Genomic DNA, 12,116 nt, shown 5'->3' on the forward strand with positions numbered 1-12,116 from the left:
CAGTAAGGACTTCCGCAAATGTCTTGTCTTCCGTCGGCTTAAAGAGCAGAGCATACGCTCTAATCCTTCTTCGTTTCCTCGTCTTTTCTGCTCCAGGATTTTGGTTGGCAGCCTCCTTGTTTTTGGACAGACGTGTCTCTGGCGGCGTAGTCAGTTGTTTCCTTTTGTCTTTCTTCGCCTTCTTTTTTTGGGGTCCTGGAAACTACTTCGATAAAGTCTCCTTCAGGAACGTCGTCCTCTTTCAGTTTTTTTCCCAGTTCGTTTTGCAGTGGGCAATATGCGGTCCGTTTGACGCAAGCAGCGTTCTCAGCAAGGAATGTAGCTGTTTTTGCTCTCCAATCACGTTCGCCTATAGAAGGAGATGCGGTTCAATAGTTCCTCCAGTTTCATCAGCACGCTTTTGACACCTTTGCTGACGTCCCTCTAGAGGAACGTTGCCGACCGCATACGCTTCATCACTGCCGTGCATTTCCTGATGAGCCTTTCTCCTTCGGCTCTAGCTAGGACGGTCGACTGCACTTGCACTCGGTTTGTGTCCGAATCCATTTGTTTAGGACTAGCGATTCTGACTGAGCCTTCTTTCGGAAAAGGGGCACTACAAGGTATTGGAGATGCCATCTCCGCACGGTCAGTGGCGCCACTTGATAAAGCTTCCTTTTTATTTGGGCGCCGCGATGTCGCATCGAGTATGCCAGCCGTCGCTGCCTCTTTCGCTGATCGCTGCGGTGAACGACGCATTTTTGTGCTCCGCCCAAACGCACTCAGCTCTTCCTCCTTGCCTGTTGTTTCATCGATTTTTTTATAAGATTATGAATATTCTCCATGAAAAAGTAACCAGCGCATCGTGTGCAAGGGAACGGGCCGCAATAGTCAGGAACAGGTATACCCTCGGGGAGACAGCCCCTACACCAGTTCTCTGAGGCCTGACCTACGCTTAGCTGATCTCGGAATTCACGGACTAACATCGCTTCAATGCACACTTCACGACCAAGATCCCGAAGGGGCTGGCTCCTGATACACGTCGAAACTACCACCTTGACAGAGCTAGGCTCACATCACCCCGTCGGCGTCGAAAGAGGGTTGTCGACGGCTCCGGAGACACCCAGCGTGTCTCGACGTGCACCGGTCATTCGCGGTTCGCTCTTCACCGAGAAGCTTTCTCGAGACTACTACCTAGGACGCAGGTATGCTGCCAGCTAGGGGGTCAGAACTACTTACTCGGACACCTCGGGGACGTCAGACCCCGTATCGTAAGCAACCCGTTAAAGGTCGCTGTGGTGCAACCTTTTACAATGAATGAAGAAGTCTTTATAATTCAGTAAACATTCTCCTGCTTGATGAAGGAGGCAAATTTGACCTCCTATAACTTTGTTAAAAATGGTAGGATTTCTACGACCTTCTCCCTTTTCTTTATTCTTTGCCCCCTTCACAAACGGGGTCTTCTCGTCGAGATCAGCTGCGCCATTTTGTTCTATCAAAGGTCTGATCTGGACACAGTCCCGAGGCTTTCAAATCGACCGCACTTCTTGGTTTTCCAGTTGTACGACAAGCCGACGCAGTGTCTCAAAAATTTGGCGCTCGAAGGACTCGCAAGAGATCCCTGTAAGGGCTCCGTAACAAAGAATCGGTCTTATGAGGACTTTGTATAGAGTCAGTTTAGATTTAGTGCAAAGTCCTACTCTTTTACGAAGAATAGAGCAGGTTTTACTTAGTGCACCGCGTGCTCTGCTGAGAGCAAGATTAAGGTGGGGGTCGAATCGTAGGTGTTCATGAAATAGCATTCCCAGGTAACTGCTTACTACGGTATTCCCGATGCGTAGCTTTAAGCGTTTAGCTTTTCTGTGGATAGATCTAGATCCCAAGTATCTGGATTTTCTTCGAAGAGTAATAACCTGTGTTTTGGCCTCGTTGATTTTTATCCCCCAGGTCTGGTAGTACTTGAAGAGATCTGTTAAGTATTTCTCTACAGCATTAGCTGCCTTACCGGGTCGGAAGCTCGACGAGAAGATAGGCGTGTCGTCAGCGAACTGTAATAGTTCTGTGCCGCTCTCTGGGATTGGAGCGTCGGCCGTGAAAATGTTGCAGAGTGTAGGTCCTGACATGGATCCCTGCGGTACTCCAGAAGTGACCAGCAGGGGATCGGAATAATCATTTCTCACGCTGACGTAAAAGTGCCTATCTTCTTCTTCTTTTTCTTCAGCCTTTGTCCCGTTTCTGATCACCGGGATAGGGAAACCAAGGCTGATTAATTTGAAGATGAGTCCGTTGACCCACACGGAATCAAATACCTTTTCAAGGTCTAATGCCCACACTACTGTGGGCTTGTTATTGACGTTAAGTTTGCCACTCACTGAATCGTGAAGGTAGGTGGGTCCCGTGCTTTGTCCGGGACGAATTGTGGTTCGGAATAATGATTCTCCGATCGCAATGTTGGACTAATTCCACTGTCCATGCTTTTTCGAAGAGCTTGCCCAAGTTGGAGAGAAGAGAGACGGGCCTGAAGTTTTGTGGTTCGTGGGAGCCGCCTTTTTTTTTGATGACGATTATCTTTGCTACTTTCCAAGTAGTGGGAAAGTAACCATTATTGGAGGAACTTCATTGATGCCCTAGGGAGGTTTTTGATGACAATATTTGCTATGTCATCTGGTCCGGTTGATTTTTTGCCGTTAAGGCTTTTAGTGATAGCTGCGTGCTGTGATAAGCTCAAAAAGGTTTTTGGGTCATTTGGTTTGCAGGATGGGTTAAAGGTGGAGAAGGTAGTTAGTTTGAGTGAATGCTCATGAAGAAAGTCTTTGATTGTCGTGTCTACAATCGAACTGACGGCTTGGTTGTTGCTAGGTGACGAAGAGTTTAGTTGATTTAGGAAAGACTCCGCGAGTATTTGAGCTTTCCTAGCGTCACTGCCGATGTTTTCATTGTTCTTGGTAAGAATGGAGTTTTTGGATCTGTTGCGGCCTGTCAGCCTATTCATGTATTCAAACATATTAGATTCGGGTTTCACATCCCCCCCCCCTTGATTAGGTATTTAGATTTTGACTGGAGATCGTTCAAGATTCGTAAGTCTTGGTCCAGTTTTTCAGAGGGAGAGTTACATTTTATGTAGACTGCAGCTATTAAGATGCGTCTTTGTCGTTAGTTTCAACTAAGGCCGCTGCCGCGGAACAGGTCTGCAGGTTTTTGATGGAGACTTCCTCAAATGCATAGTCTTTTCTGACTAAAAGGGCGGTACCGCTGTTGGTGTCGTCCCGGATAATGTTATATCCGGTAAAATCAACGTTGTGCCTGCTTTTTAAATGTGTCTCTGAAACACAGAAGAAGTCTGCTTTCAGGGAATCGACCAACTCTTATGACCGCATAAGAGTTGGTCGATTCCCTGAAAGCAGACACGTTGGGTGTGTGAGACCAAGGACGCGGAGTTAAAGGTGACGATTTTTAACTCCATAAACTCATCAAAAGTTGGATAGCGGCTAATTGTCGCTGTTCATTTGTTTGGGCCGAAGCGAGAGTTTCGACCAAGTTTTTGAAGACCAACTTGTTGCCTTGAGGGGCTTGAGGGGCTGTAGATCTAGGAATAGTGTTCCTAGTTGTTCGGGTAAGAGGAGTTTGGGGGGCTGCAGCCCTAGGGAGAGTATTCCTAGCTGCTTGGGCGTAAGAAACGCCCGGCTTGGCCAAGCTTTGCGACATCTGAGTCACCGCCTATTTGGCCTTCATGGTCTCGGCATTTTTTTGGCCCTGCCAACTTCCCTTCTGGCAACCATGTCCTTTTATGCCGGGCGGGGTGTCCGGACTGGCCGCAATTGCAGCAAGTTGGTTTGTCTGCCGTGGGATTTGAGCATTCCCCTCCCACACAGGTTTTCGTGCCCGAAGTTTTGGCAGTTGTAGCACTGCACTTCTCGAATCGTGGTAAAGGATATATATTTCATTTAGATCTTCTTTTGGCTCGAAAGCAACCATGGACAGCCCTGATTGCGACTTCAATGGAAGCGCCGGTTTCAGGCTGTGAGCAAGTTTGTCGGCTCGCGTGGCTAGATTTGACACGCTTTTCAACTTTAGGTGCGGGTAGTCTTCGTTGAGTTCGCGCATTATGTCAGCCGGGTCTGTCTCTCTATGAAGACCACGGATGACAAAGGATCGAGTCCTTAAAGCCGGAGGGGTACTGGTCGTGGCATGCAGTCCCTTTTCCTTAATAAGGTTGAAGATCGCTGCATGATCCTCAAGGCTTTGAGCAAAAATGAGGGTCCTATCGGTTCTCGTATTTTTTAGGGTTGCTTTTAACCCTTTCTCTTTTAGTATCCTCAAGAATTAAGGAATATTGATTTTATACCCAGTGATGGGCGGAATTTTTGCCTTTTTTGGGCGGGTAGCCTGGGGAGGGTGCCTGGGGGTTTGCCGGAGGGGTATTAACTCTGCTTACACTCACCTTTTCTTTGTTTTTCTTTTTCCTCCCCTGGACGAAGTTGAATTCGTTGCCTTCCTCTTCTTGGATGACGACGTACATCTCTCCATCTTGATGATGTTGTTGCTCCTTCAGTTGTTGCTGTTCATGTTGATGTTGCCGTTGTTAACGATGATGTTGTCGTTGTTCGCGTTTCCATGTTGCAGATGTTGTCGTTGCTACTGCTCCGACGTCGCCATTGGCATCCTCCCTTTGAGGGATGCCAAGGGATTCTCTAGCTGCTTTATGATTTTTTGCTGACAGTCCAGCTACTGGACCATCGCGGCCTTTTCTTGTCTTAGCCCCTCGATTTTTTTCGAGAAGGGTCGCGTTTAATGCTTTGCAAAGTTCAATGAAATTCATATTCAAGGTAATGTTCTAATTTATGTTGGTGGCCCGGTTGAGGGCGTTTACAGAATATTGCATTATAATATTATGGTCGAGGTGGAGTGAATATTGATCTCTAAATGTTTACTTTAGATTTTAAATTATCATATTACCGGGGAAACACCTCAACATATTATATCTGATGTCCTCATAGAACATGACAAATTAACAATTTTTATCACAATACCTTTAAAAATGAAAGAAGTGCAAGTAATTGAGGTAATACTTTCACCTAACAACACCTAACCTAACGCAGGGGGGTTAACAACATTCGAAATTTCTTTCGAGTGTTGTTAATCGAAATTTATTTCGGACGTTGTTAATCGAAATTTATTTCGAATGTTGTTAATTCGATTGACAGTTGCCACCAGCGGTGTTCTCCGTGGCGGAGCAGATCGTTATTTGACAAAAAAGGAATTGAATTTGAAAAATGAATTTAGTGAGATGTCAATTTTAAGAAAGAGAGTATACACAAAGTTTTTAGTTTCTCAAGATTTCCTCGAGCGAGTTGCATGGAAGACTTAGAGAAAACTCAAGATTCTCTCGAAACAGAACATTTTAGATATTTTCCAATATAATTGTAACAATACTGGAAATCATACATATAATGGGCGCTACAAAAAGTTCCAAATCCAATATGGTTACTTGGAATTTGGATTGAAAATTACGGACATTTTAATCACAGTCAGTACAACATCTGGAGTCAACTCGGTTAATTACAATTTAAGATACATTCCGCTAGATTCTATCTGACTACCATACTAGCTCCTCCACAATCTCCAAGATGGAGCTGAAAGTTCGTGGCTGGGAGCAGGTTTTCAGTGAGAGAAAAACGAGGGGTATCATACTGATTACGACTCATATTAAGCTTAGGCTAGATTGTTGGGTAACATTATATGTGTTATCGTTCGTCCACAAACTGGGGAGCAGGCGCGTTTCTAGATTTCGTGTAGCTTTGGCGGTGAAAAATATTTCGTGGAGCACAATGGGGATAGTATATGACATCGATGTATGTAACCGGAGAACACTGCGGTATGCGTAAACTCCCCGGAATGTGAGTAAGAGAAACCTAGTTGCTAGTTTATGAGATTACATGCTAGCACGTAGTGATGCCATTCGAAATTAGATTTTCAATCGCGGGATTTGTAGATACTTTGCTAGAAATTTTCCAGAGAGGAAAATGCGTGTGTTTTAGATTTTCAAGCGAGCGATAAGGGACTATTGAGCCGAAGCTGGTCCTTTGTATGTCCTAGTCACAGGTACGGGCGAAACTTTCTCTGCGAAAGTCCTTTCTCCGGCGGACAGAGCCTTTCAAAAAGAACCCAGTAAGCAGGGACCTACCTAAAAATTATATCGACAACTCTGCCTGTCCGATCACCGCATTTTCCCCCCTTGTGAGTACTTAACTGAAAAAAAAAGTCAAGTTAGCTCCACTGTTGACGGGAGCGTAGATGGTATTGTTTCGTTCTCGCAGTTTCAGTCCATTAGTCACGCAGCCTCCTGAAGTAGACATCTTGCTTCCGCCACGAAGGGGTGCTTAGGGAATTCCGCGTGTCTAAGGCGTGTGTGTTTTCCTTTTCGACCAGGGGTCCAAGTTCACTATCGTTACTATCGCTACAAGCGTTTGTATTAATGTGATATACCGTCTATGGTGTCCTAGCTCGCGTGAAAAACGATAGCAACGAAAGCGTTGTCGAAGACGTAGCTGACCCGCGGCTAAAGAAGAAGCCAGGTACCACGCTGTCGCGTGTCTGCTCTGCTCCCCAATTTTCAGCTAAGTGTATGTGAAAAAATCTAGTACCAGAGCCCAGTTACAGTTTCTGGGATAGTACCGAGATCCCGTCAAAGTACTGTTTTCTTGCAGGAAGACTAAGACTGTCAGGGTGCAGCCAGTCGACTTCTGCAAACATCAAGTTCTCCCGGCATCGCCAGCGCCGGTGACGACCCGGACTCCTTGAGGCTCATACTCCAAAAGAGCGCTAGCACTAAAGCAAGACCTCGTCGGTAAACATCTTGACAGTCAGATTGCAACTTGCACTGAGCCTGACTGAGTGCTGTTGAACCTTCTGAAGATCCACCATCTCAGTGCTGGACCGTATCATATTTGATCCTAGATCTTGGAAAAAACAATCTCACGGAGCCTTCCTTGGAGTTCGGTACACCGAGCGCATAGTACTTCTATTCGTTGTTGCCGTTATTGTTGTTATTTCCTACTATTGTTACTCTCTCCTGCCCCACTTTATTCCTAGCTGCCATCCTAGCGTGCGTGTGTGTCGTGTGTTAGCCATTCAGAACTGTAAGCAAAGTGCGGGGTATGTGCTAATAGTGCGTGAAATTGGATTGCGATTGAATTTTTAAACCAGCGTGCCCAGCAGGTGTCAACAGTTGTTGAGCAGTTTCAAGTGGATAGAACGTTTACCCGCCAGCCAATAGGAGCAGAAGTAAACAAAACAGCCGCATCCCAATCATCTTTAGTATCAGCAATAACAACAAGGTTAGTGTCTCTCACTCTACTCAGTTGCTCAGGAAAGATCCCTCATTATCTGTTTTTTTTCCTAAATCCCCCTAACTTCCCGCTAACAAAAAAAAAACAATAGGAAAAATGTGCCCCCGCAGGCGACGAAAAATGTGAATAATTATAAAAGAAAATCCTGGGGCATGCGCCTGAAAATTATGAATTCTGTTTGTCATTTTTCCTTACTAACATCATTTTCCGTGTCTTCTTCTTCCCTGTATCTCGGAGAGCGGTATTATTGTTATGTGATTTTGCCCATACCCCGCTAGATTCTGGTCAGCACCCTCGTTTTGATTCGCGCTAATTTTGGCATTCGTTTTTGGACGGATATTTTCGTTGACATTCGATTTTTACTTGATTTGATTCTCGTCATAAATGACATTCACATCAACTTAGGGAAATGACAGCTAGTGCCGTTTAGAATGCAGAAAGGGAAGAACCTCGGTCAAGGTTGGTTGCACCTCAAAGAATCCTGAACGGGATGGAGAAAAGTCTAATATAATGCAAGTTAGACATGACAGTTTTTCAGCTGTATTTGGAGATAATTTTGATAGTGAGTTTAATAGTGAACTCTAAACTGGTATGGGAATGCCTTGAGAGACTGAATACACTCGGCTCGTCCAACAAGGTCTGGATACTTTGGGTTCCAGGCCATGCTGGGTTGGAAGACAATGAGGCAGCGGATGAACTAGCCAAGAAGGGAGCAGGGATGCCTTTACACGGTCCAGAACCCTTCTGTGGAATCGGAAACGGTTTCATGGATACGAATCTAAGAAACGAAGCGAAACAGTTGAGGGAACTATATTGGGCGGGCCAACCAGGGATGGAGCAGTCCAGGGTGCTTTTTGGAGGATACGAACCCATGCGCACAAAGGATTGCTTAAACCTCACCAAAAAGAACCTCCGAATCATAGTGGGAATTCATACCGGTCATTGTGGGCTGAACTATCACCTAGGGAAGCTAGGGATATCTACGGACACTGCCTGCAGGTTCTGTGAGGAGGAGGACGAAACCTCTATGCACGTCCTGGGACAGTGTCCGGCACTTGTGCAAAGTAGGTCGATACATCTGGGAGAACACTTAATACCCGATGCAAAGCTGAAACTTCCGGAAGTGGGGAACATACTAAAGTTGCTAACGGTTACAGGCCTGCTTGAGATACTATGATCAACAGGTACACTATAACCAGTAAAAGGGGCACAATAGTTCTTCAAGGACGCGGTGCGACTCTCCCTTAACAGAATAATAATAATTAATTCATTTACTGAAGGTTCTGATCTGATACGGTTTTGCTGGAATTCAAAAAAAATCAATCCATAGCAAACGACCTGACCAGAACTGAACGGTCTAATCACCTAAGATCACTGATCTCCGTCAATAGTAAACTATTAGGTTGTTGCATATGAAATGGCCGATTTAGCAATCAAGGGAAGTTAGTTGCAATTTTGCTGCATCAAACCACCACCAGCTGGTGCTGTTGGTGTCGGATAATGAAGTATAAATACTCCTAAATTTAATCAAGGAGTCATTTCAGTTTTGACAATCGTTGTGTTAACAGTAAATAAAAAGGAAACAAGTCGGAAAACCGGAAGCTGGACGCTTCAGGTACGAAAGGTTTTGTGTATTTCTTAGTACGTAGCTCGTAATACATCCATATATTATGTGAGAGTATCCACTTTCCGGTGATATTGACATTCATAATCTTCAATTTTCAAAGAAGCAATAACTTTGACGTAGTAGAACTTCGTTAGTAATAGTGCGATTTCAACCAAACTTGGTACGATCATGCTCTACATTATGGCCTAGATCACTGCAATTGTGGTGCTAGGATGAATTTAAGGGGGAGTTTTCAGCCAATTACAAAAAATTACAGTAATATACTATTTTTAATTTTATTTGAATGGATATCGGTATCGAAAGTATTTCGGAGCCCAGGCACCATATAGTGGCAGCCTCCTGATTTTTTTTCGGATTTTTCGGTTGGGTAGTTTCTGGGAATGGCCCCCTTAAAGAAGTGATCATTTTCAACCCCCCGCACTCCCCACCCTTCCAACGAATGTCAAAACTAAGACCGGCTTCGAAAAGTACTAACCCATGACTTTCATTTGATACCCCAAATGACTATATTTGATGAAAAAAAATTGTACTCCCCTCTTTTGCATGTATGGGGCCCTCCCTTGAATTTAACATAAAAGGATGTATCTCACTGTATTCACAGTTCCCACCTTTTTACCAAATTTGGTGTCAATCCCTATAACCGTCTGCGAGAAAAATACGTGTGACGAGCAGACAGACAGACAGACAGACAGACCTGGCTATCGGAAGGATACCCAGAACATAAAACCACTATGGAAGACGAGAGAAGGAGGAAACTTACGGTGCAGGGGCTCGGAACCCCAGTACCGGTGGCTTTTGGGAGTGAGCAAGCGGGCTCCCGGTCGTCGATATCCCTCGACCGCAGTGCCTCGGTGGTGGACAACTTGGCCACCTTGGCATATAATGCTACAAGTGATTTGGATCTGGAGAAGGAAGTGTTCAAGCGAAGTACGACCTGACCGAGAACACCAATAACAAGAGCAAACAAAAACGAACTAAAGGCAGATTTTTGGACAACAAAAACCAGTGCTCCAGGAACAGGGAAGGGATACATTCAAAAGAAGCTTATCAACTTTAAGATCTCCACCAATGCCAAAGACGATGAAGGATAAAGTACAGGCAAGGTCAATAAACGTCAAAAGTGAAGGACCATGGAGTAACCCTGCCGGAACTTATAGGGAGCGGAGTCCCGATCCGGAGGAATTACCCTTCACCCAGCTTGGGGCAAAAATAGTTGAGCTGTCCGAATTCATCAAGGACAAGCACAACGTGCACCAAGCCATAAAGAATATGGTGAGGGCTATTAGAGTTCTCTATAATAGACCGCAGATGGAGGAAAAGAATACCAAGGATACGCCGAACCCCGCTGTGCCAACAGTGTCACAAGCGACCCAAGTGACGCCTAACCGTACTACCACTGAATCAGGGCGAAATAAACGAGTACGTAAAAAAGCGAGGGATCCTTTAAATAATCAGCAGGCACCTAAGAGAAAAAAAAGGCGGACAGGAAACTCTCTGTAGAAAAGTCGACCAGCATTGCGAAGACGAATGGAAACGATGGATGGACTATGGTTACCCACAAAAAAACGAAAGGAAAAGCAAAAGTGCGAACCCGTCCAGATGCGATTGTTATCTCCAGTAAGGGCAATCTGTCCTACGCGGAGATACTCAGAAAGGTCAAAGCGGATCCCGACCTAATAGATCTGAGCGGAAATATGAATCGAATCAGAAGAACCCAGAAAGGAGATCTCATGTTCGAGCTAGAAAGATCCAGCGTGGGCAAGGCTGATGACTTTCGCACTCGGGTGAAGGGCTCACTTGGGGAGAATGCCGCAGTGCGTGCCCAAAACATGAGATCTACATACAATGTAAGGATCTCGATGAAGTTACATCGAAAGGAGAAATTTGCACTGCTCTGAAGGAGCAATTCAAGTTGAAAGAACTTACAGAGGAGTCTGTTGTCGGTCTACGGAAAGCCTATGGTGGCACTCAAACGGCCACCATACGAGTGCCAGCGGAGGCAGCGCAGATGTTGTTAGCTGCCGGAAGGGTTCGGATTGGATGGGTTGTCTGCCGTTTAAGGGAGCAAACTTCACTAAAGAGATGCTTTAAATGCCTCATGTTTGGGCACTTCGTGAAGGCATGCACCAGCAGCATTGATCGTTCCGATCGATGCAGAAGGTGTGGGGAGAAAGGCCATATTGCCAGAGAGTGCAATAAGGACCCCAAGTGCCTATTGTGTGAAGTAAAAGAGGGACAGGATAACCGACATATTGCCGGGAGTGGTAAATGTTCAGAATTTAGGAAGGCGCTCACTCCAATGAGAAAATGAGGTTTATTCAAATAAACCTGAATCATTGCAGGGTCGCTCAGGATTTACTTGAGCAGACCACGTTCGAATCTAAGATGGAAGTTGCCATCATAAGTGAACCGTATAGAAACCGTCACTGTGGCGTATGGGTCACAGATTCGACAGGTGGAGCGGCGATATGGGCTTGTGGTCAACAGGCCATACAATGTACTGCAAGTCAGGCAGCCAGTGGCTTTGTGTGGGCGAAAATAAGTGCTGCTACGCCCCGCCAAATTTGACACTGCCTGAATTCGGGCAAATGCTTGATAATCTTGTTCTCAACGCAAGGGGACGAAGTCCAAAGGTGATTGCTGGTGATTTCAATGCTTGGGCCCTAGAGTGGGGTAGCAGAGAATCAAATGCTAGGGGGTGCAGTTTAATAGAAGCTTTAGCGCAGATGGGCATAGTTTTGGCTAACGAAGGTGCTGTAAACACCGCCTTTCTGGAAGGCGGGTCAGATTCAGTTGTAGACCTGACCTTTATCAGCCCTTCCCTGGCGCGTGGTATGTCCTAGTGCGTCAGCGAACGCTACACCCACAGCGATCACCAGGCAATCTTCTTTGAGACATGTGTCGAGCCACAGGGCAAAGAGCTATCATGCCCGAAACCGAAAAAGGTTTCAGACTGGTTTGCAAAATCTTTGGAATGAGCAGACCTTCATACAGGTGTGGTTAGAACAACCTGATAAGGCAGGCGCCTCTACGGAAAGATCCGTCCATCTGGCTCAATGCATCGGCAAAGCATGTGACGCGTCCATGCCTAGGAGGTGCTCATTCGCCAGTAGAAGACCAAACTACTGCTGGAATGATGAACTGACCGGCCTACGATCAGC

The 12,116-nt window shown here is 45.6% G+C and overlaps 1 protein-coding gene across 7 annotated transcripts in view; it reads left to right on the forward strand.

The window, feature by feature from the left end:
* The first annotated feature begins 6,256 nt into the window (after positions 1-6,256).
* The window catches only part of LOC119661005 (serine/threonine-protein phosphatase 2B catalytic subunit 3-like), a 134,053-nt gene continuing 128,193 nt past the window's right edge, over positions 6,257-12,116 (forward strand). For 3 of the 7 annotated variants that reach the window (XM_038070130.1, XM_038070125.1, XM_038070131.1), the window contains exon 1: positions 6,257-7,316. The gene's annotated coding sequence lies outside the window, so the exon portion shown is untranslated. The remainder of the gene's footprint in view (positions 7,317-12,116) is intronic. The other 4 variants (XM_038070132.1, XM_038070133.1, XM_038070127.1 and 1 more) reach the window with 3 other exon arrangements.

This window comes from Hermetia illucens, chromosome 7 (assembly GCF_905115235.1).
Source record: "Hermetia illucens chromosome 7, iHerIll2.2.curated.20191125, whole genome shotgun sequence".
In the NCBI taxonomy this organism is placed as follows: domain Eukaryota; kingdom Metazoa; phylum Arthropoda; class Insecta; order Diptera; family Stratiomyidae; genus Hermetia; species Hermetia illucens.